Here is a 21,397-nt window from a genome sequence, read left to right on the forward strand (position 1 = left end):
TCGCCGACCTAGCCCCACTTTAGGTTAGCATCTTTGGAGAGCCCAGGAGGTGGGCTATATCCAAGCTGGTGTTCAGGTGTGGAAGATCAAACAGGTGAGACGGGCAGGGATGGGGAGGTGAGACTGGAATTGAGTGAGGTCTGATGACAGGTGGCCTCTACTGGTTGAAAGAGAAAATACCTTCCCTTGGAATTCCTAAAGAACTGGAGGAGAGGTGAGACTTCCTGCATCGTGTAGGTTGAAGCTGTATTTCTTTTAATTGAATGCTGTAAGAAAGAGTCATCCCAAAAGGCTGGTGGACATGCACACATTAGGGTGGCCTCGTTATCAGCAACCTGTGAGTGACTCAGGCTTGGGAGCCTGGGAGGAACAGGTTTCAGGTGTGGAGAGAAGTGAACCGGGCAGGGGCCATACCTCCCAAGGTAAAGCTTGGCTGTGTGGCCTCATCTGACTGGATTCCACGCTCTGCCCCTCTGCCTGCCTCTGCCTTAGGATAAAATTATACATTTCCAATTACAGGGCTGTTCAAAAATCAATACAAAGGTGGGAGAGCACAGATCATTTTTCTTATGGAAGTAACCATTTTCATTAATTTTTCATTAGTGCTGCCTTTGTTTTGCTATCCATCACTGGCGAAGCTGTAGCCTGCATCAGCAAGTGTGTGTGTTTCTTGGATTCAGGAGCCCCTGTGTGATAAAGCCAGCCGGTCACTGCCCAGGACTACTGCCTGTGCAACTGGTTTAGGGGACTGTTTTATGATCATCACGTTGGTTAAAATGTGCTTAAAACCATCGGGATGTTTTCGGGATGCCTGGGTGGCTCAGTGGTTGAGTGTCTGCCTTCGGCTCAGGTCATGATCACAGAGTCCTGGGATCCAGTCCCGCATCAGGCTCCTTGCAAAGAATCTACTTCTCCCTCTGCCTATGTCTCTGTCTCTCTCTGTGTGTGTCTCTCATGAATAAATAAATAAGTAAATCTTAAAAAAAAAAAAAAATTCTGTTTCCACTCACCAAAACTCAGTCCTATCATGGAAATTCTATTTGTAGCATAAGCACATGTTGAGCTTGGTCGCATTTCTTTTCAGGGGTGTATATAAGTCAATCTCTTCATGGATGCTTGGTGTTGATTGATAGGATGGGTCCACTTGGCTGGCGCACTTGGCTAAAGGTTGCCGGCTTTATGCCTTTAGGATCTTGGGTCCGTGCCTGAGGGAGGGCAGCTTCTTCTGTCTTGACTTCTCTGTGCTTATAATGCACGTATTTTGTCCTTCAAGTCTTTCCCCCAGTTTCCTAACCTCTAGCCTGCCCTGTCACTCCCCATCAGAGCAGAATTGCTTGACCCATAAACCTTATTCCCCATCCTATGATGCTCTTCACACAAGTGTGTTGTCTATTCACGTGGGTCTCCCCTCACCCCGCCTTTAGTTCTCTGAGAACAGAGCTGTGGCTTTTTATTTTTGAATTTTCAGCACCTAACAGCACCTGGCCAACGGTAGGTGATTAATGAATGCCATTAAAAGACAGAAACCACAAGCTGACTGGAAGTCACTCCTCACTGTGTGTCGGCCAGGGTAAGAGCCCTCATTAGCTGAGGGAGGTGGAGCAGGCCTCACGCTGCCCCAATTGACTTACCCTGTTGATGTGAAAGAACTCGTGCTAATCCCAGCTCGGTGGCTAATTAGCTGCGTAACCACCAAGAAGTCTCAAACACGGAGTCCTCATCTATAAAGGGAGGGGGCTTTCTCTTCCAGCCCTAATGTCCTCAACCCCGAGAACCTCTGCCCTGGGAAGAGAATCCGCCCACGTGCTCACTCGTGCAGCCAAAAGACAGGGGAGCTTTCAGGTGCTGACTCCCGCCACTGGCCTGGCTCAGGCCCTGGGGCTGCCCTCCTTCCCCGGCGTCAGGGGCTTGTCTGGAGCTGGGCCTGCCCTCACTGGTTGTTACCAGCCTGTGCCTCAGGCTCGCGACATTAATGACCTCTGCACCCTTTACTGTTTTCTTTTCTTTTAAAAAGATTTTATTTGTTTATTCATGAGAGACACACAGAAAGGCAGAGACACAGGCAGGGGAGAAGCAGGCTCCATGCAGGGAGCCCGATGTGGGACTCGATCCCGGGCCTCCAGGATCACACTCTGGGCTGAAGGCAGACGCTCACCCGCTGAGCCACCCGGGCGCCCTATCCTTTACTGTTTTCTAAAATGTATTCGATCCGGCTACATTTGGGACAATCACCCTCATAGAAAACGTTTCAATACTCCCCCCAATTCCCTTGAGCCTCTTTCCAGCCGCTGGCCCCCCACTCTCTTGCTTCTACCCTAGAGGTAACTACGTCTGTCATGGTGCAGCTCTGGAGTGTCATATAAATGGAACTATGTAGCACGTGTTCCTTGGTCCCAGATCTTTCATTCCGCATAACTTTCTTGAGGTTCATTCATATTGTTGCAGGTGCCATTCCTTTTAATCACGGACTAGTATTTTGTTGTTGGAATTAACCACAATTTGTTTACCGATTCTCTCTTGCTGGAGGACATCTGGGTTGTTTCTGGTTCTGGTCTTTTTGTGTTTTTAACTTCTTTTATTTTTGACCATTTCCCCCTTAATTTCTAATTTTAGTATATGTGCTGCCCAAGCGAGCACTCCTCCTTAATTTCTAGATGTAATAAATCATTTAAAAAAATTCACCCCCCACTTCCTAGCTATGTGACCTGGAGTGGATTACTCAGACACTCTGAGCTAGTTTCCTTATCTGTAAAATGGGATAATAGTATCTTTTTTGCAGCACCTGGGTGGCTCAGCGGTTGAGCATCTGCCTTTGGTTCAGGTCGTGATATTGGGGTCCTGGGATCAAGTTCCTGTGAACTTCTTTCCTGTGTCTCTCATGAATAAATAAATAAAATATAAAAAATAATAGTATCTTTTTCATAAGATTGCTTAGGGTATTTTTTCCTTGCAAGGGTAAAAATTTTATATTTGAAGAACTTCATACTGGATTTTCAAAGACAGTCGTGTAAGAAAGCAAAAATGTATCCTTCCCTCAATCTAGAAATAAAGAAGAGAATAACATTTTTTTTTTAAATCACAATACTTGGAAGTTTAGCACCAGCATACAAAATGAACAAAAAAGGCTAAAACCAACAAACAAACAAACAAAACATCAAAAAAACCATTTACTATATATTTCAGATTTCTTTGGTTGGGGTTCTCTGCATGTGATATTAATATTTCTTCTTTCAATTTCTATTACCAAAACAGTAAAAAAACCAGGAAAAATATATTTCTTATATTAATATAAATATATAGCCAAGTTATAATGGTTAGGTTCATCTATTGAAGCACTTAGGATATTCCCTGAACTATGGTAAACACTATGTAAATGTTTGTTATCATTTGTATTATTATTGAACTGTTGTGAGGATAAATGGGTCCCCCCACTCATGGCAACACATGTGTGATGCAAGCGTTATGTGAGGAGTATGGATTTTGAACCTCACTTTTGTCATTTATATCCCTTCTTACAAATATCATGTAAGCTCACTTGTAACCCTGGTATTAATTTTTTTTTTTACTACAAGAATATTAGATGACGTGACATAGATATGGTTCTCAAATATTCAAAGTGGAAAAATATTGTCACTCTAACTTGCTGAGCCTGTACCCTTTGCAAATACATTGTTAGGAATTGCTGAAGTAGAAAATATTTTGCATAATTCTTGGTTTATAGGACATAGAAAACAATAACTGTATGAAATAATTTATATTACGGCATGCCATTTAGATAAAGTAAGAAGTTTTTTGGAAGAGGAATTATGTATTTCCGCCGGCCATTTCTTTCTGGATCCCAGCTGGCTCTCTTTTCCTCCAGAAGTTCTTAAAAGGACCATCTACAATCACTGTCTTTACTTCCTTGTCTCTGATGCCCTTCTCAGCCTGCTGTGGTCTGGCTCTGGACTCGAGCTCTTCACAATCACTTCCTCTTTGTCAGCAATGGCCTTGTAATCACCATACGTGATAAACAGGTTTCGGTCCTGTCCCTGTTTGACATCTCTCAGGCATTGGAGACTTTCATTCTGTCTTTGAATCGTCCCTCCGCCTCAGTTTCCCAGCCCATTTCACTCCTTTGCCTGGGCTGTTTGTTCTGGGTCTCCACCCCCATCTGAGAGTTGGTGGCCTTTCCAGGTGCACTCTTCCTCCCCCACTCGCTCCCTGGGCTTCAGGGCAACTTCTTGTCAGTCATCACTCCAACGCCACATGTGTCAACTCAGCTGCCCTGCCACACAGTCCACTCTGATTGCCTCCATCTCTGGACATCTGGTCGCCCACAGCCACCACCCTTGCCTGCTCAAAACCAAACTCTGTTGAGAGTCCTCTTTATGCGCCCTGCAGATGCAAGCTCCGTCCTGACCCCCATTCCCTCTTTTTCTTAAGGGCTCTCCAACCATCTGGGGGCCTGAGGTAGAAATTTTAGAATCATTCTTGATTCTTTTCTCTCCTTCACCACCCACATCCAACAGCTCATCAAGCTCTGTTGTTTCTACCTTGGAAATATCTCATGAATTCACCCCCTCTCCTACCTCCCAATTGCTTTCATTTATCATAATAGCTCTGTAAGACAGCTGGAATAATCTCCTGATTTATCTCTTCAGTCCCTGTCTGCTCTGCTTCCTTCTCCATTCTGCCACAAAAATTCGTAAAAACAAGTCTAGTTATATCACCCTTCTGCTTAAAAATAGAATGATCCCTTGTTGGCTATGGCCGGTTCCCACAATGGGCCTGCTGGCCTCAGGGTCACTCAGAGGTAGATTCCTGGGGCCCCACCTCAGGGATTCTGAATTCGTTTTGGGGCCTATATTTCTGCAATAAAGAGTTTCCTTCCCTGCCCCTCTTCCTGCTCCACAGGGAACTTGCTATTCTCAGCACGCCAGCACCATGCTTGTTCAAGCTTCTGTGCTTTGGCCCGGGCTGTTGTCTCTACCTGGAACACTCACTGCTTCTCATTCCCTTCCTTTGTCTTCCTGGTGGAGTTATCCTACCAGATTCTCCTCCTGCCCCCAGCCCTGTGAGGCCTTCTCTGGCTCCCTAGGATGAGATGAATTGCTTCTTCCTTCCTCCATGTTTCCAGGACTGTTTGCACATACCTGAAAGGGCATCGCTTGACTCTGCTCACCTATTACAAGACTACCTGCCTCTCCTTGCTGGGAGCTCCCTCTTTGTGGGGAGCTAGCCATCCTTGGTGGCTAACTCTGTGCCTGGCCAGCCCCACTCAATGGTTGGCCCATGAGTAAATGGATGAACCTCCCTTCTTCCTTCTTTTTTTTTTCTAAAGACTTTATTTATTTGATTGAGAGAGAAAGAGAGACAGAGACAGAGAGAGAGCACAAGCAGGGGGAGATGCACAGGGAGAGGGAAAAGCAGACTCTCTGCTGAATAGGGAGCCTGATGCATGGGGCTCTCCCCATTCCAGGACCCTGGGATCATGGCTTAAGCCAAAAGCAGAAGCTTAGCTGACTGAACCACCCTGGCACCCTTGGGGCCCTGCCTTCTTGCCTGGCTTTTGCAGCACCGGGAAGCCTCACAGCCCAGGGAAGGGGCACTGGCAGGGTCTGAAGCCTGTGAAGGTGACATCTGGAAAAGAAGAGCATCCTTCAGAGACAAATATAGGGCTGAGCACTCATTGGTGCACTGGGACATTCCAGGAGTGGATTTTTCCTATTGGTAGGCTAGGCTACTTAAGTTAGTAGTCAGCCTTGGTTTCATTTTCTCAGTCACAAGAAAATCCTAAGAAAAAATAAGATACATTAAAAATGGCAGGAGTAAAAATGAAGCTTATACATAGGGACTTTGAATGTACACACAAAAGAAGGCTCTTTTAGCTTTAGTCAGAATAAGAAGAGAAAAAAAGAATGGTGAATACGTATTGAGCCCTGTTACAGTCCTCTGTTAATCCATTGATTCAAATTCTCACGAAAGTCCTAAACATGAGCCACTACCATTACCCCTACATCATAGGTGGAGACTGTGAGACAGAGGGGTTGCCTGATTTTCCCAAGGTCACACAGCCAGTGAGCAGGATCTGAACCTACACTAGTATTCATCGAGCTACAGCGTGACTCAAGGCAGAAAGGAGGGAGAGGCTGGGCTTGACTGGGGCCAAGAGAAGACAGGTCTGCTTCACTGCTGTTTTATTTCTGCTTCCTGACCTCAGAGCATAGACTCTAAACTGCAAGGAGGAAAACAAACCCAATAAGGAAGGAACTGGATTTCAAGATGGTGCAGAGTGTGAGCTGGCAGGAATTTAAGTCTCTTGATGAACTATAATCCCAGATAAGAAAAGAACTCATAGATTTCCTAGAGAGAGCAGAGAGGGGGTTAAAAACTGAAAGTCAGTATGTGTTCCTATCATCAGAAAGGATCCAAAAATAGACTAGTAATGGCATCTTTTCTGTATTCTGTATTGTGATTTTAAAATTGCAAACAACAAGGCGCCTGGCTGGCTCAGTTGGTAAAGCATGTGACTCTTAATCTTGGGGTTGCAAGTTTGAGTTCCATGTTGGGTGTAGAGATTACTTAAAAATAAAATCGTAAAAATATTTAAAAAAATAAAATTGCAAAAACATAAGTCAATGTAAACAGCTTAAGTAAAGTAGAACTTACTGTAAGGACACAGAGCTGTGACAGAAGCCAGGGCAGGGATCAATCAGGCCTCAGGAGCGAACAGAACCCGAGAATCAGATGCTGTCACTGTTGATTCCAGTGTACATTTGCCTCTGAATTTTCCCGTGGCTGTGAACTTGGTGGTTCACGGAGTCCAGGTTGACGATCCCTCATTTGAAGAGCTAGCCAGCCTGAGACCGGAGTCTCTGGGATCCAGTGATATATTCTCAGGTAAAGGATTCTGGACTGATCAGTGGTCCTGGGTAAACAGAGGTGCTCTACCTACAGTGGTGGTGGAGGGGTTGTATGTAGTGGTCAGTTCACAGGGACTGGGCAATGGCGGGTAGGGAACTGTACTTAGACAAGAAGAGGACTTCTAAGCTGTTACCCAGATTTCTTGCCAAATTCTGGAACAAGTGTTTATAAATAGTCTTCAAGGGAGCCGACTCCTCGGAACCTCTTAGAAGACGTCATTTTGATAGACTTACTGAATGGATAAAGAGAATAGCATAGATGTAATAATCACGATGATCTTGTGAAAAGCAGCAAGGGCACCACCTTCACCTTCTTCGGCTTTGAGTGGCTGGTGCATAGAGCAGTGCTGGTGCACAGTGGTGGGGAGGGCAGAAAAATGAATGAATGAACGGTGTTGTGTGACAACACGGTCCTATGAGGTCATGGCTGTTGAGAACACCTGGACCCACAGAACACTGATCGATAGAGCCGGGTCATCCTGGAGAGGTGATACTGATGGTGAGCTTTGGCAGGACAATTACATTCGTGATTTGGGGGAAGAACAGGCCGTGCTCACAGAACTCAGATGACTCGAAGCTGGGAGAGTGAAACAGCCTCCTGAGGACAGATGCAAGAGTCCCAAAGCACCCAAGATGCAGGAATGAAGGAAAAACCAATTCTCTGAAGTTTCATCAGGACTGCCAGAAAGTTCTTCACGTGGTTACAAATGAGGTTACTCAAGGGATACGGGGTACCTGGCTTTGATCGAGGTGCAACTCAGGGTGGTGTCCGTTTCTTGGGCTGCACTAAGCTGGGTATACTGCCAAGATCAAGGGTATTTTGGTTGAAGGAAATGGGGCTGCTTCATCTGGTGCAGAAAGTTTTAAGGGCTGATGCCAGGTCTTTCTCCCAACAGTGGGGGCCAGTGGACCAACGGGGAGACAAAGGGAAACAAAGACTGTTGCATCTGCTGGCAGTGAGCTCCCCACAATGGTAGGAAAGGCCTGCATTATTTGTTCCGCACACGGCCTTCAGGCAGAGTTGAGGCAGACGATGCCGTGTTCTCATTATAGTTGGAGACACTGTACGGCTAAAGAGATAAACGTCTGAGTGACCTACCTGCCCCGGGTTCACTAGTGCCACGGCGAGGGCTGGAACCCTGGTGTTCTGGCTTTCAGCATGATGGACTCTTCGAGCTTCCTGTGGTCCAGGTGTTGAAACGGAAGCCAGAAGACCACGGCAGGGATGCTGTGGAGGGGAGCCCTTCCGTAGGAGGGTGAAGGGCTGCGTTATGACCCCAGCTCTGAGTGCCCGCGATGGTGAGGATGCCCCGTGAAGGATGCTTGTCACTGTGCAGAGGAAAGGTTGCAAGTGGTCAACGTTCTTCTGTCCCCACCACCAGCCACCGGGCAAGCACCAGCATGGCTTGAGAGGGCAGTGTTCGGCGTGAGGGCTGCAGCAGGGCTGTGCCTGACTGTGCCCTCCACCAGTTTCAAATGACTGATGCCATTTATTCACAAGGGTGACTTAAGGAAATAGCTGCTTCTGCCTCTGGGAACCAGGTGTCTAGTACTCAGGGCCTTACGTCAAGGGCTATGACTTCTGAATTAATTGCAAAGAGTCAAGCTTTCATTTATCAGAGCCTTCCTAGCTGGTGGGAGTGGCAACCAGACACATTTAGTGTGGGTTAAAAAGCACTGGGCAGTATGACAACGAAAGGCAACATGTGATTCTTGACTCATACCAGAGTCAGCAAACAAAACAAAACCATTCTAAAAAAGTTATTGGAACAGTTGGACAAATTTGAATATTGACTGTGTGTGTGTGTGTGTGTGTGTGTATGTGAGAGAGAGAGAGATAGAGAGACAGAGAGAGAGACAGAGAGAGAGAAGGAGGAGGGAAGGAGGGAGGGTGAGATTATCGAATCAGTGTTAAATTTTTTGAGAGTTGTGTAGGAGTGTGTTCTTAGGAGCTTTCATGCTGAAGTACTTAGGGGTGAACTGTCAGCATAGTCGCACTTTACTTTCAAACAGCTCAGTAAAAACAACACAGAGAGAGGTGAGAGAGCCGATGTGGCAAAGTGCTGATTCACTGATGAATCAAAGTGAGGGGGATATGGTGTTATTCATACTATTGTTGCAACTTTTCTGAAGGTTTGAATATTTCCCAGTGAAATTTGGGGCAAAAGTAGTTAAAACCCCAAAATAGAGGCACATTTCAAGAATTGTTTCTACTGTCCTGTGAGCCTAGAAATGAAAACCTCCAGTGTGTGGTAAGTAGTAGGCAAGTTGAGGCAAACCATGTTACCTCTTGTCTTTTCTTAGCAGTGTAAAGCCAGTAAGCTACAGAATAAAACAAAGGCTGTTTTGTGTGGTAGATGAACTCATTTATCAGCCGCATTCAGACTGGAGAGGCAGAGAAAAAGATCAGACTGTTTAAGTTTCTTTTCTCCACCCCTATCCCATGGCTCTGGTTAACCCTATAGTTACTTCCGATGTTTATAAGAAGAGAGGCCAGCCCCACCTGAAACTCTGATATAGCCAGCGTTCCAGCATGTCGCCACACATAAAGCATCTCCGAAATATCAGCCATAATTACTTTTACTTTTCTGGCAAATATGCTTAGTTTGAAAGGGGTGCAGAATTTAAGAATCTATTTTTAGAATTAATTTACTGTTGAAAAATCAGAGAATTTGCCAAGTGAAAGAAGTGATGTTTCTAGTAATTCATTACAAATGCAGATATGTTTTTATGTAAATAAAAGTGTTGCTGGGAAGTGTTTGGGTTGCAAATGTGTAATTTAGAAAGTTGTTAAGCTTGTTAGAGACACGTTTATGGAACCAGGAAAATTTTACACAAGGCAGGCCCAACCCATTTGTCAATCTGGTGTGCCTCCTGGAACCCCAAGATGTCCATGGGGGTCCGGGTGCAATAGTTGGCCAGATCTGACTTAGAGTCTGGGCTCCTTCATTGATTTACTCTTTGGCTCATCCCTAATATTAACTGTTTGTGTCTTGCTTTTTCCCCCTGATCGGTCTTGCTACCTTCAACAGTGTTAATGATTTTCTCAAAGAACCAGTTTTGGTTTTATTGTTTTTCTCTATTGTGTTTTTTCTGTTTCTGTTTTATTGACTTCCATCCTGATCTTTACTATTTTCATCCTTCTGCTTCCTTTGGATTTCGTTTGCTCTTCTTTCTTTTAGTTCCTTAAGGTGGAAGTTGGGGTAATTGATTGGAAGCCTTCCTTCTTTTCTCAGGTAGATGTTTAGTGTTATAATTACCCCCTGGGTACTGTTTTAGCAGAATCCCACACATTTTGATATGTTGTGTTTTCATTTTAATTCAGTTCAAAATACTTTCTAATTGCCCTTTCGATTTCTTCTTAGGTTCTTGTGTTATTTAGATATGTATGTTTAGTGTTCAAATATTTAGGGATTTTCTAGAGATCTTTTTGTTGTTGATTTCTAATTTAATTCCATTATGATTAGAGAACATCCTTTGTGTAGACCTAACTCATTTCTGTTTCATGTTGTTCAGGTTGTTCAAATGATCTACATCCTTACTGATTTTCTGTCTACTTTCTCAATTCTTGAGAGAGCTATGTTGAAATCTCTGACAATAATTGCCATTTGCCTCTATCTCCTTGCAATTCTATCAGTTTTTAGTTCCTGTGTTTATTCTAATGCTTGGTTATTAGGTGCAAAAAAGAAAGCCTGGGAATATGTCTTCTTGACCCCTTTATGATTATGAAATCACCTTTTTATCATGGGTAGTATTCTTTGCCCTGAAATCGACTTTGCCCAATATTAATATAGCAACTCCAGCTATTTGGATATTAGCTGGATTGGTATTGGTATAGTATATCTTTTTCCATTCTACTTTTAACCTGGTTTTATTGAAAAATAAAAAAAATAGGCAGCCTATGTTACACGGTGTTACATTTTTATCTGATCTGACAACATTTGTCTCTGAATTGAGGTGTTAGGCCATTTACATTTAATGTGATTATTGATATGGTTTGGTTTACTTCTGGTTGGATGCTTTTTTTTTTTTTCCTTATTTCATCTACTTTGTTTGCTTTTCTTCTTTTTCTGCCTTCATTTGGATAAAATGAAGATTTTTATGACTTCATTTTATCCCTGCTGGCTGATCAGCTGTAACTCAACTGCATTATTTTAATGGCTGCTTTAGTGTTTATAGTATAATTTTAACATCACAGTCTGCCTTCGAGTGTTAGCATATCACTTGATGTATAGTATGAGAACCTTATACTTTGGTCTCCCTTTCTTGTGCTATCATTGTCACACATTTCACTTCTAGCTATGCTATAACAATGTAGTGTTATTGCTTGCTGTAGCCAGTTAATTATCCTTTAAAAATATTTGAATAATAAGGAAGAAAGTCTTTGATGTTTGCCGGTGTAGTTAACATTTCCAGGGCTCTTCATTCTTTCTATAGACCTAGGTTTCCATCTGGCATAATTTTCCTTCTACCTGAAGGACTTCCTTCAACATTTTTCAGAGGGATCTGCAGGTGATTAAATCTTTTAGCCTTTGTAGGTTTGGAAAAGTCTTTGTTTTGCCATTGGTTTTGAAAGATATTTTTACTGGGTATAGAAATATAAGTTGGGTTTTTGTCTCTCAGTACTTTAAAGTTGTTGCTTCAATGTCTTTTGGCTTGTATTGTTTCTGACAAGAAATTTTCTAGCCAGGGTTCCAGCATATCGCTTTGTTCCTCTTCTTCCTCTGTTCATATCTTCCTTCTCCCCCCATGGCTGCTTTGGAGTTTGTTTTTTTTTTAATCACTGTCTTTAAGCACTTTGATTATGATGTGCCTTGCTGTGTTTTTCTTCAAATTTCTTTTACTCAGAGTTCATTGAGCTCCTTGGATCTGTGGGTTGCTAGTCATCTCCAAGTTTGGAAAATATTTATCCTTTATTTATTCAAATATTTTGTTCTCTCCAACCTCTCACTACACACACACTCCTGAGAGAGACGTCAATTACATGCAGTTGTCCCCCAGCTCAGTGATGCTCTGTTCACTTTGTTTCAGCCTTTAAAAAAAAAAAAATCTATGTTTCATTTTTAGAGAGTTTCTATTGCTGTATCTTCAAGTTCACTAATTTTTTCTTCTTTAACATGTAATCTGCTGTGAATCCTATCAGGAATATTTTTCAGGCATTGTAATTTTCATTTCCAGAAATTTTATTTTTTTAAAATTTTCCACATTGCAACATAATATGTTCAGTCTTTAACTCCTTGAACATATGGGATATAGATTAATAACTTTTTAAAAAAGATTAATGATTCTTTTCATGTCTCTGTCAACTAATTCTGTCATCTCTATAATTTCTAGGTTCGTTTAGATTGATTTATTTTTCTTCTTAGTGTGGGTTTTATTTTCCTGCTTCTTTGCATGCTTGGTAATTTTATATTAGATGCCAGATATGGTGGATTTTACCTTGTTGGGTGCTGGATATATTTGTATTTCTATAAATATTCTTGAACTTTGTTTTAGCACGAGGTTGAGTTACTTGGAAATAGTTTGACCCCTTTGGGATTTGCTTTTAAGCTTTGTTAGGTGAGATCAGAGCTATGTTTAGTCTAGGGCTAATATTTCCCTACCACTGAGGCATTCTCAGTATTCTAGCCAATGCTCCCTTAATTATAAAGTTTTCCACTCTGGCTGGTGGGAATAGGAACTGTTACTGGCTCTGTCTGGGCAATAGTTTTTCTGTCTTTCAACATGGTTCTTTGCCTAGCCTTGGGGAACGTCCTCAGACATGCACTGATCAGTACGCAGGTAAAGGCCCTCTTCAGTTCATTGCTCCCCTTGTGTATGCAGCTCTCTCCTCTCCATTATCCTACCCTAGCTGCCTTTGCTTCCATAGACTGCCAGCTCCATCTCTCCAACTAAGGGAAGCCACTGGCTTCTGCCTGGATTGTCCTTCCCTGCACCATGTCTGGAAACTTCCTCAAGGCTGTCAGCCAGGGCAACCTTAGGGATCTCTGTCATCTCTTGGCTGATATCCAATCTCTTGAAAACCATTGTTTCATATATTTTTGTCTAGTTTTTCAGTTGTTTCAGGTGGGAAAGTAAATCTGTCATTCCATATTGGTCAAACATGGAAGTCCACCGTGACTTTTAATTGGGCAAATAAACATTTAATAGCTCATAGTCCTTGAGGGATTCAATATTGCTAATAATCAATTCCCTATTGTATGTCAATTACTTTACATACGTTTTCATTTAATCTAGTGTTTATGAGTATTAACAAGCTCTCCAACTGATGGAGTTAGTAACATGAAACCTGTGTTCTGCCTTATTCTAGGAATAATAGACTTCATTTGTTTATCTGTCATTGGCAAGCATTTCTTTAGCACCTACTAGATGTGACACAAATACAAATAAGTCAGATTTCCCCCAATGAAGATCTTAAGTTTGGCCATTAGATGTAGACATGAAAATTGATTTTCCTTTTTCTTAAGATTTATTTATTTTAGAGAGAGAGAATGAGAGAGAGTGAGAGCAGGGGGAGGGGCAGAGGGAAAGAGAGAGAATTCTCAAGCAGACTCCCTGCTGATCACTGATTCCTGATTGGAATCCAATGCGGGGCGTAATCACAGGACCCAGAGATCATGACATAAACTGAAATCCAGAGTCAGCCACTTAACGGACTGAGTCACTCAAGTGCCCCCTAAATAGATTTTTCAATATTATATGGTAAGTGCAATAATAAAAGTACAAATTGGGTGCTTTAGGACCACAGAGAAGGGTCATCCAGCTGAGGGACATATGGAAAAGTGGTGATAGGTAAAGGATGTCTTTTTTTTTTAAGATTTTATTTATTTATTCATCACAAACACACACACACACACACACACACACACACACATACTCACACAGGCATAGGCAGAGGGAGAAGCAGGCTCCCTGCAAGGAGCCCAATGTGGGACTCAATCCCAGACCCTAGGATTATGCCCTGAGCTGAAGACAGATGCTAACCAGGCATCCTGGTAAAGGGTGTCCTAAACGATGAGTGACAGGTAGGTCATTAAGAAAATAAGAGGAAAAATGTATTCCAAAGCAGGGAGATTTAAAACAGTATGACACGTAGGGGAGTTGAAAGGATTATGCAGGAAGCTGGGAATGGCCACAAATGAGGTTGAGAGGTAGGCAGAATTAGATCAGGAAGGGCCTTGAATGCCACACTAAGTAAGGAGCTGAGATGATTCTGAAAGCAGCGAGGAATCACACTGGGGCTTTTAACAGGTGAGTGAGCAGGCTGCACTATAGGGGGAGCGCATTGCAGGATGACACTTCCAATCCCCAGCAGAAAAACTAATTAAGATCTTATGGAAAGAGTCCACATAGGAGGAGTTGCTAATACGACATTGCGAAGTGGCAGTAGGGATGGAGAGGAAGAGACTGGGTTGAGAAACATTTAGGAGATACTTTATGTTGAATTCGGTGACCAACCAAAGTGGCTGTGGTGGGAAGTAGATTCCTGGTTTGAATGGAAGGGGGCATCCTGAACAGAGGTAGGAAATTTTTTTATTTTTAATTTTTTAAAAAAGATTTTATTTATTTATTCGTGAGAGATGCAGACAAGAGAGGCAGAGACACAGGCAGAGGGAGAAGCAGGCTCCCTGCAGGGAGCCCAACGTGGGACTCGATCCAGGGACTCCGGGACTCTCAATCGCCGAGCCACTTGGGCATCCCCAGAGATAGGAAATTTAAAAAGAGAGAGTATAGGGTTAGGGGTCAAAAAATAAGTTCAGTTCTGGATGGTCTTGTGGAAATATTTTGCAGACTCTGCATCTGTTCTTGCTTATGACCGAATATATTGAAATAAATCATTTCAGTAAGTAAGATTGCTTAAACTTAAGATTACATCTTACTTGCTTCACTCAGAGTCAGGTGGCAGGACCAAGTCATATTTGTCCCTGCGTCCTCAGAGCTCGCTACCCTGCCCGGGGCTCTGGGAGAGGCTGGCCCTGAAGCATACATGGGTGGTGGGGAAGCCATCGGTGGATGAGATCATACCAGGAGACACAGCACAGACCCAGAAGAGCAGTGACACATAAGAAAAAGATGTTCATGCCTTGGGGTAAGTGAGAATTTGAGAAGTGAGTGATCTGGTGGCCTCACGTGGTCATGGGGAGCATTCACGGGCCCTGTGAAATAGCATCTAGATGCCATCCTGCTATTCCATTGGCGCTTTGGGTTTTTGGTAAGTCATTGCCTTTGTGTATTTTTCATAACAACACAAAGTTTCTTGGTGATTATGCAAAAATCGTTCTGATCTATCACTTGGCTAACTTCTCTCGGAAGAAAAGTTGTAAGAAGTGGGTGGGGGTGCAGGTAAGGGGTGGAGGGTGATTAACACAGAGGCAGAAAGCTATTGAGAGGATTTGGGGGTGTGGAGGTAGTTCCTCTGGGGCAGTGGGAAGTAACTCAGATTTCGAAATTACAATGGCTGTAGGGAAAAGATTATATAGGTCAATGTTCTATTGTAGAAATGCATCTACTCTGTTTAAAGTAAAAGCTGTAACTGAATTATTTTCATGAATATGCAATCTACTTAACAGAATTCCACATTTTCTGGTATTTATATGTAGTAAGAGACCACATAGTTGAGAATGACTTTAGGACAACAATATTTTAAATAATACAATATCATTTCAAACAAAGAGCAATAATGGATGAACTATCCATATCCTGAATTCAGGGCCACCAGCAGTCCTACCCCCCACCACTTCCTCTTGCCAATTCAGTTGCCCATTACCGCTAATACACAAGCCAGCTGCATCAAATCACTCAAGTTGCAGACCTTTAAATGATCCTTTAAGGCCTCCTCACGCTGGATTTAATCAACTGTCCCTACTGGTCTTTCTTCTTTTCCAACTAATGTGATATGTCTTTGACAAGGATTTGATCTTTAGCTTCCAGAACAGGCTTTTTGAGCCAAGTTCCAGAGTTTGAATGGAATGCACAGCAAGTGTCTCTCTGGCTTTTTGCAGGCCTGTTAGTCAACAGGATAATTTAATACCTGTACTGTCTGTTCCTTATTCTGACAAGCACAATCTGATAGAAGGACTGGGAGGAGTGATGAAATGCTGGGTTTCACACTGAGAGTGAAGGAGAAAGAGAAACTGGAGGGTGGGGAGGGAACAGGGAGAGAAGATGAACTCAGAGTCCTGGGAACTACAGTGGGATTGGAGCTCTCTGAATGTCACATAAGTCACAGCAGGTGCAAAGGAGTTTTGTGGTAAATGCTTAGTGTTATAGATTTATACACCTTTTCAAATTAAGGTCTAAGATCATCATTTAAATTTGAAAAGAAATTCACACTAATTAAAATATATGGAAAAAATAGATTCCTGCACACCTGTAGGAAGCTATTGTTACAGGTGGTAGATGCTACTCTAATGACTTCCTATGTTGTAACTTTTCTGTTCATTCAAGCCTCTGATAGCTTTTTAAGGGGGGTGGGTGGGTGAAGAATTCTGTAGCTGGTGGACTATTTCCACAGGCTTGGGCAGTTCCCTTAACTAATTAGGAAAGGATGAGGGCCCTCAGGTTAAATTTCAGTTAGGTATGTCCCCTCCCCCACTACCTCCATGTGAAGTATTCAATCTGGCTTTCAAAAGAACAGAAGCCAACTATTGTTTAATAAACATCAATGAAGTAATAAAAAGCACTTCACAAAAGGGCCCCTGGAGGATTCTCCTCTACTATTCTTAGCTTGGATGGAGGGAGCACAGTGAGAGTAGCAAGTATTTTCCAAACGTGCCCCGTCAAGGCATCAACTATAGTTAAACTGTTAAAATACAGACTCTCAGGCTCTTAAGAGATTGAGATTCAGGACATCTTTGGGGACATGGGGTGAAGTGGGTGGTAGTACACTGGAACCTATAGCTTTAACAAGTGCCTTTTGTATGTCTTAGGAATGGGCAAGTCTGGGGGCGTCTGCACCTCAGTCGGTTAAGTGTCTGCCTTGGGCTCAGGTCACGATCCCAGGGTCTGGAATGGAGGCCAGCGTGGCAGGCTCTCTGCTCAGTGGGGAGTCTGCTTCTCCCTCTCCTTCTGCCCCTCCTCCTGCTCATGCTCTCTCGCTCTCTCTCTCAAATAAACAAAATCTTAAAAAAAAATGAATGGGCAAGTTTGGGGAACCTCGATATAACCAATGTAAACTCTGACCGAGAAGAGCTGCTTGATGGTTACAAAGTCAGAGACGCTATGTCTTCTCAGGGTTTAGTAATTCCTTTTCTTTTTTTTTTTGGAAGATTTTATTTATTTATGCATGAGAGACACACAGAGAGAGGCAGAGACACAGGCAGAGGGAGAAGCAGGCTCCCTGTGGGGAGCTGGATGTGGGAGTCGATCCCAGGACTGCGGGATTACACCCCGAGCTAAAGGCAGATGCTCAACCCCTGAGCCACCCGGACGTCCTAAATTTAGTAATTCCTAATCTATAACCAGTAAATCACTGCAGTGACATTTTTGTCTAGTGGCTTTATAATGAAGCACACTGAACTTGCCAAGGACAGAGCAAAATATTTTTTGCATGAGTTAGAAAACCAGAAACAGTTGAGTCCAAGGCATTAATCAAATATGGGTATGTGTGTGTGTGTGTGTGTGTGTGTGTGTGTGTGTGTGTATGTGTGTGTGTACACATGGTTCCAAGTATCTAGTGGACTTTGGCAAAATTTTTTTGACATACCAGTGTTCTCATCTGCAAAATTGGGATAGTAATGCCAATTTCATAGGGTTTCTATGAGGATTAAAGGGAAGAGCATCTGCAAAGCCCTAGTACAGTGCCTGGCACATCGTAAGCATTTAATGAAAGATTATTATTGCTACTGTCATTTATATTCTAGGATTTCAATCTTTATGATCAAATGATATTATGACTATAAGTTAGCCCTGAATCTTCATATTTTTTTAATAAGTTATGTCCTCAAACAACTTAGTTCTGGTGCCATCACATGTGATTTTACCCAAATGGAATTCTTTTAGAATGTCTGAAACTTGTTTTATTATTTCATAATTCTCAGAACTACAAACTCTGCAGATATCTTGTTCGATTTGTACACTTGAAAAAATGAATCAGGGGATCCCTGGGTGGCTTGGCGGTTTGGCGCCTGCCTTTGGCCCAGGGTGTGATCCTGGAGTCCCGGGATCGAGTCCCACATCGGGATCCCTGCATGGAGCCTGCTTCTCCCTCTGCCTATGTCTCTGCCTCTCTCTCTCTGTCTATCATGAATAAATAAATAAATCTTTAAAAAAATGAATCAGTTCTAACATTCATACAACTAGAGATTACATAAAAACCTAGATTTCCATGTTTTCTAGGAAAAATGAGACATTTAAGTTTACAGGACCCTCATTCTCCTGTTGGAGAGCCTCCTGGCATTGAGTAGGGGCTGCCCCTTTGAATGGGGCACACGTGCTCCTGCCTGTCTCCTAATTTATGCAACTCACCTGGCTCTTGGAGACTGCTGAGTTTATACCCCTCCACCCGGGGTGATGTCTTATTTTCCTCATACATCCATGGATTGTCAGTTCTTAGCCTGGTTAGTAGGTCATAGATGACTGAAGGGGAGAAACAACACCTTCACTGCTCCTCACACCAACAGACTCTTTCAGCCTGTCAAGCCTATAGACCCCCAGCTGAATAGCCACAGGGCCCAGTTTCCATGATTCCCTAAAAGCTTCTGAACACAGTCCATCCCCCAGCCTGGCAGCCAAGATCAACCCCAACTCCCACCCAATTCCATCTTCCTTTTCCAGCCATTTTTCTTCTCCAACGAACCCAGCTGCCTCCTACACCATTCTCTGAACCTGCCTTATGTTTCTCCAGCTTGGAGCCTCTGGCCTCCTATATATCCCTTCCTTGCAAAAGCCTCCCCATCTTTCAAGTGCCACACTGGCAGTCCTTGGTTTGTAAATATAAACTGACACATACGGTATATATAGTGCCTCATAGTGAGCTAAGTACATACCCTAATTTTGCCTATAGAAGTGCAGGTCTTTGCCACCCTCTAGCACCCTGTGGCAGAAACCATGTCACAGGCATCATAGTATCACCAAAATGGGGTGCCCAACATATTGTAAGGGTTGCTCACAATATCTAAATACAGGAACACATTTCCATTTTAAGGAGAAAATGAGGCTAACAAATAATCTACGTTCTTCCTCACCCTACTACAACATGAAAACTCATCTTTTCTCAACGTGTTCGTTTGGGCTCTCCTTATAAAGCTTAACTGAATATTAACCTTTATCATATCATTTACTTGATGTCTGAGAGTATTAATTTCTTTAGTGAGAAATGGGGATAATGCAAGCTCTAGTGTGGGCATCCGGGTTCAATGAGGTAAATGCAGAAAAATGTGCTTAGCACAGTGCCTGGCATAGAGCAAATATTAAGGGCATGGCTATTATTATTACCATGTAGAAATTCACCTAATATTTAGAAGCCATTTTAGAAGTGGCTGTCTTCATTCTGTTCTTTTAAAAGCCTTCTTAGAAAAGAACAGGTAAAAGAATATAGTTTGTGTACCTGACTAAAGAAATGTATTTTGCTCAAAAAAAAAAAAAAATTAAAATTTAAAATACCAGTGGTTCAGGCAACAGTAGCTTCTTTTAAAAGTATGCTTTTAGGGATCCCTGGGTGGCGCAGCGGTTTGGCGCCTGCCTTTGGCCCAGGGCGTGATCCTGAAGACCCAGGATTGAATCCCACGTCGGGCTCCCGGTGCATGGAGCCTGCTTCTCCCTCTGCCTGTGTCTCTGCCTCTCTCTCTCTCTCTCTCTCTCTCTCTCTCTCTGTGACTATTATAAATAAATAAAAATTAAAAAAAAAAAAGTATGCTTTTATAACCACCAAGGTAATGATTGATTCAGCGAAAGAGTACCAATGAATGTTCATACTGGTGGGCAAAGATGTGTTGAACAGGTATTTACAGTCTCACAATCTTAGCCTATCGATTACTTATTAATCCCAAAGGGAGAAAGCTACTTTTACATTGGAGAAATTTGGTGGATGTCACTTTAAGCGGTCAAATCATCATCACAAAAGAAAAACTATAACTCATGTGAAATAAGATCTATAAAAGCCAGAAATAAAAACAAAAACAAGAAATAGAAATTAAAAAAAAAATTACCACCACCGTTATGGGCCAAATGGACCCTTGTGGAGTGACATAATAAGGACAAAACATCACCTACATGGTATTCTTGCAAAGAAAAAAAATTAACCTGACTCTACCAATGAGAGACCAACCAGATAAATCCAAACACATTACTAAACATGGCACACGGGCCTTGATCAGATCCTCTTTAGGGAAAATAAGCAGAGTCATAAAGATCCTTATTGGGCTGACTAGTGAAGTTTGAATATGTACTACATATTGTATAATAAAAAAAGGGCAAAATACAATTGTCTCTCTATATATATATTTTAAATATTTTATTTATTTATGAGAGAGGCAGAGACATAGGCAGAGGGAGAAGCAGGCTCCGTGCAGGGAGCCTGATGTGGGACTCGATCCCGGGTCTCCAGGATCACACCCTGGGCCGAAGGCGGCGCTAAACTGCTGAGCCACCTGGGCCGCCCTCAATTATATTTTGAATGACCAGATCTTTCCGGAAGATCTGGGAATCTATGTTATAAGGCCTGCCAGTATTAAAATTACATGTGATATGTTTCCTGCATTGGGTTGGATTAGAGGTTTAGGACAAAGAATGTGCAACTGGCTTGTCGTTGTATACGTGGGCATAAAAACTTAGAAAAGAAGAAAGTGGATGCTAATAATGCATGTAATTCTGTGCAGCGTTTGTGGGGATGATGCTAACTGCACAGAGAGTGCTGGGTAAATGTTACCAGATCACAACCACCAGTAGAAAGTTCCAAAGTGGGGTGCTTGTTTTATCTCAAGCTTTTAGGAACTTTGGCCTGATGAGAATGGATTACTAGGAAAATCAGAGCGCAATTTCATTGTCCTTTCAGTACAGCGGGGATGAGCTGTATATAATACATATATTATATGTATTATAATACATGACTGGCTGGTATTCATTAGAGTCATTCAGGGTTTGGGTCTCTGTGTTTCAGGGGTGATAGGACCCATTAACAGCTTACTTTTGGTTTCAGAAGCCAGAGATATTTTCATTACTAGTGTCCTCAGGCATAGACTTTTTAATTTAAAAAAAGAAAGAAAGTTCAGGATGGAAATCACCTATCACTACAGGAACGTCTCTGCAGCAGAAACACATTATAGTTTACCTGTCAATCTTAGCATCATGCGAGGTTTATTGTGAGCGTCTGGAATGAGGAAGAGGAAGTAGGGAAGAGAGGTGATGGCGGGGTTCACAAAGGAGCCTCTGGAATCACTAACACCGCGGAAAAGCTGAGGCTTAATTCCAAAGTGGTACTGAGACTTCAGTACCACTGGGGCTAATAAGAAAGCGACCATTCTGGCTCTCAGATTTTCCCTACTTCTTCCAAA

Source organism: Canis lupus, chromosome 6, assembly GCF_048164855.1.
Source record: "Canis lupus baileyi chromosome 6, mCanLup2.hap1, whole genome shotgun sequence".
Taxonomy (NCBI): domain Eukaryota; kingdom Metazoa; phylum Chordata; class Mammalia; order Carnivora; family Canidae; genus Canis; species Canis lupus.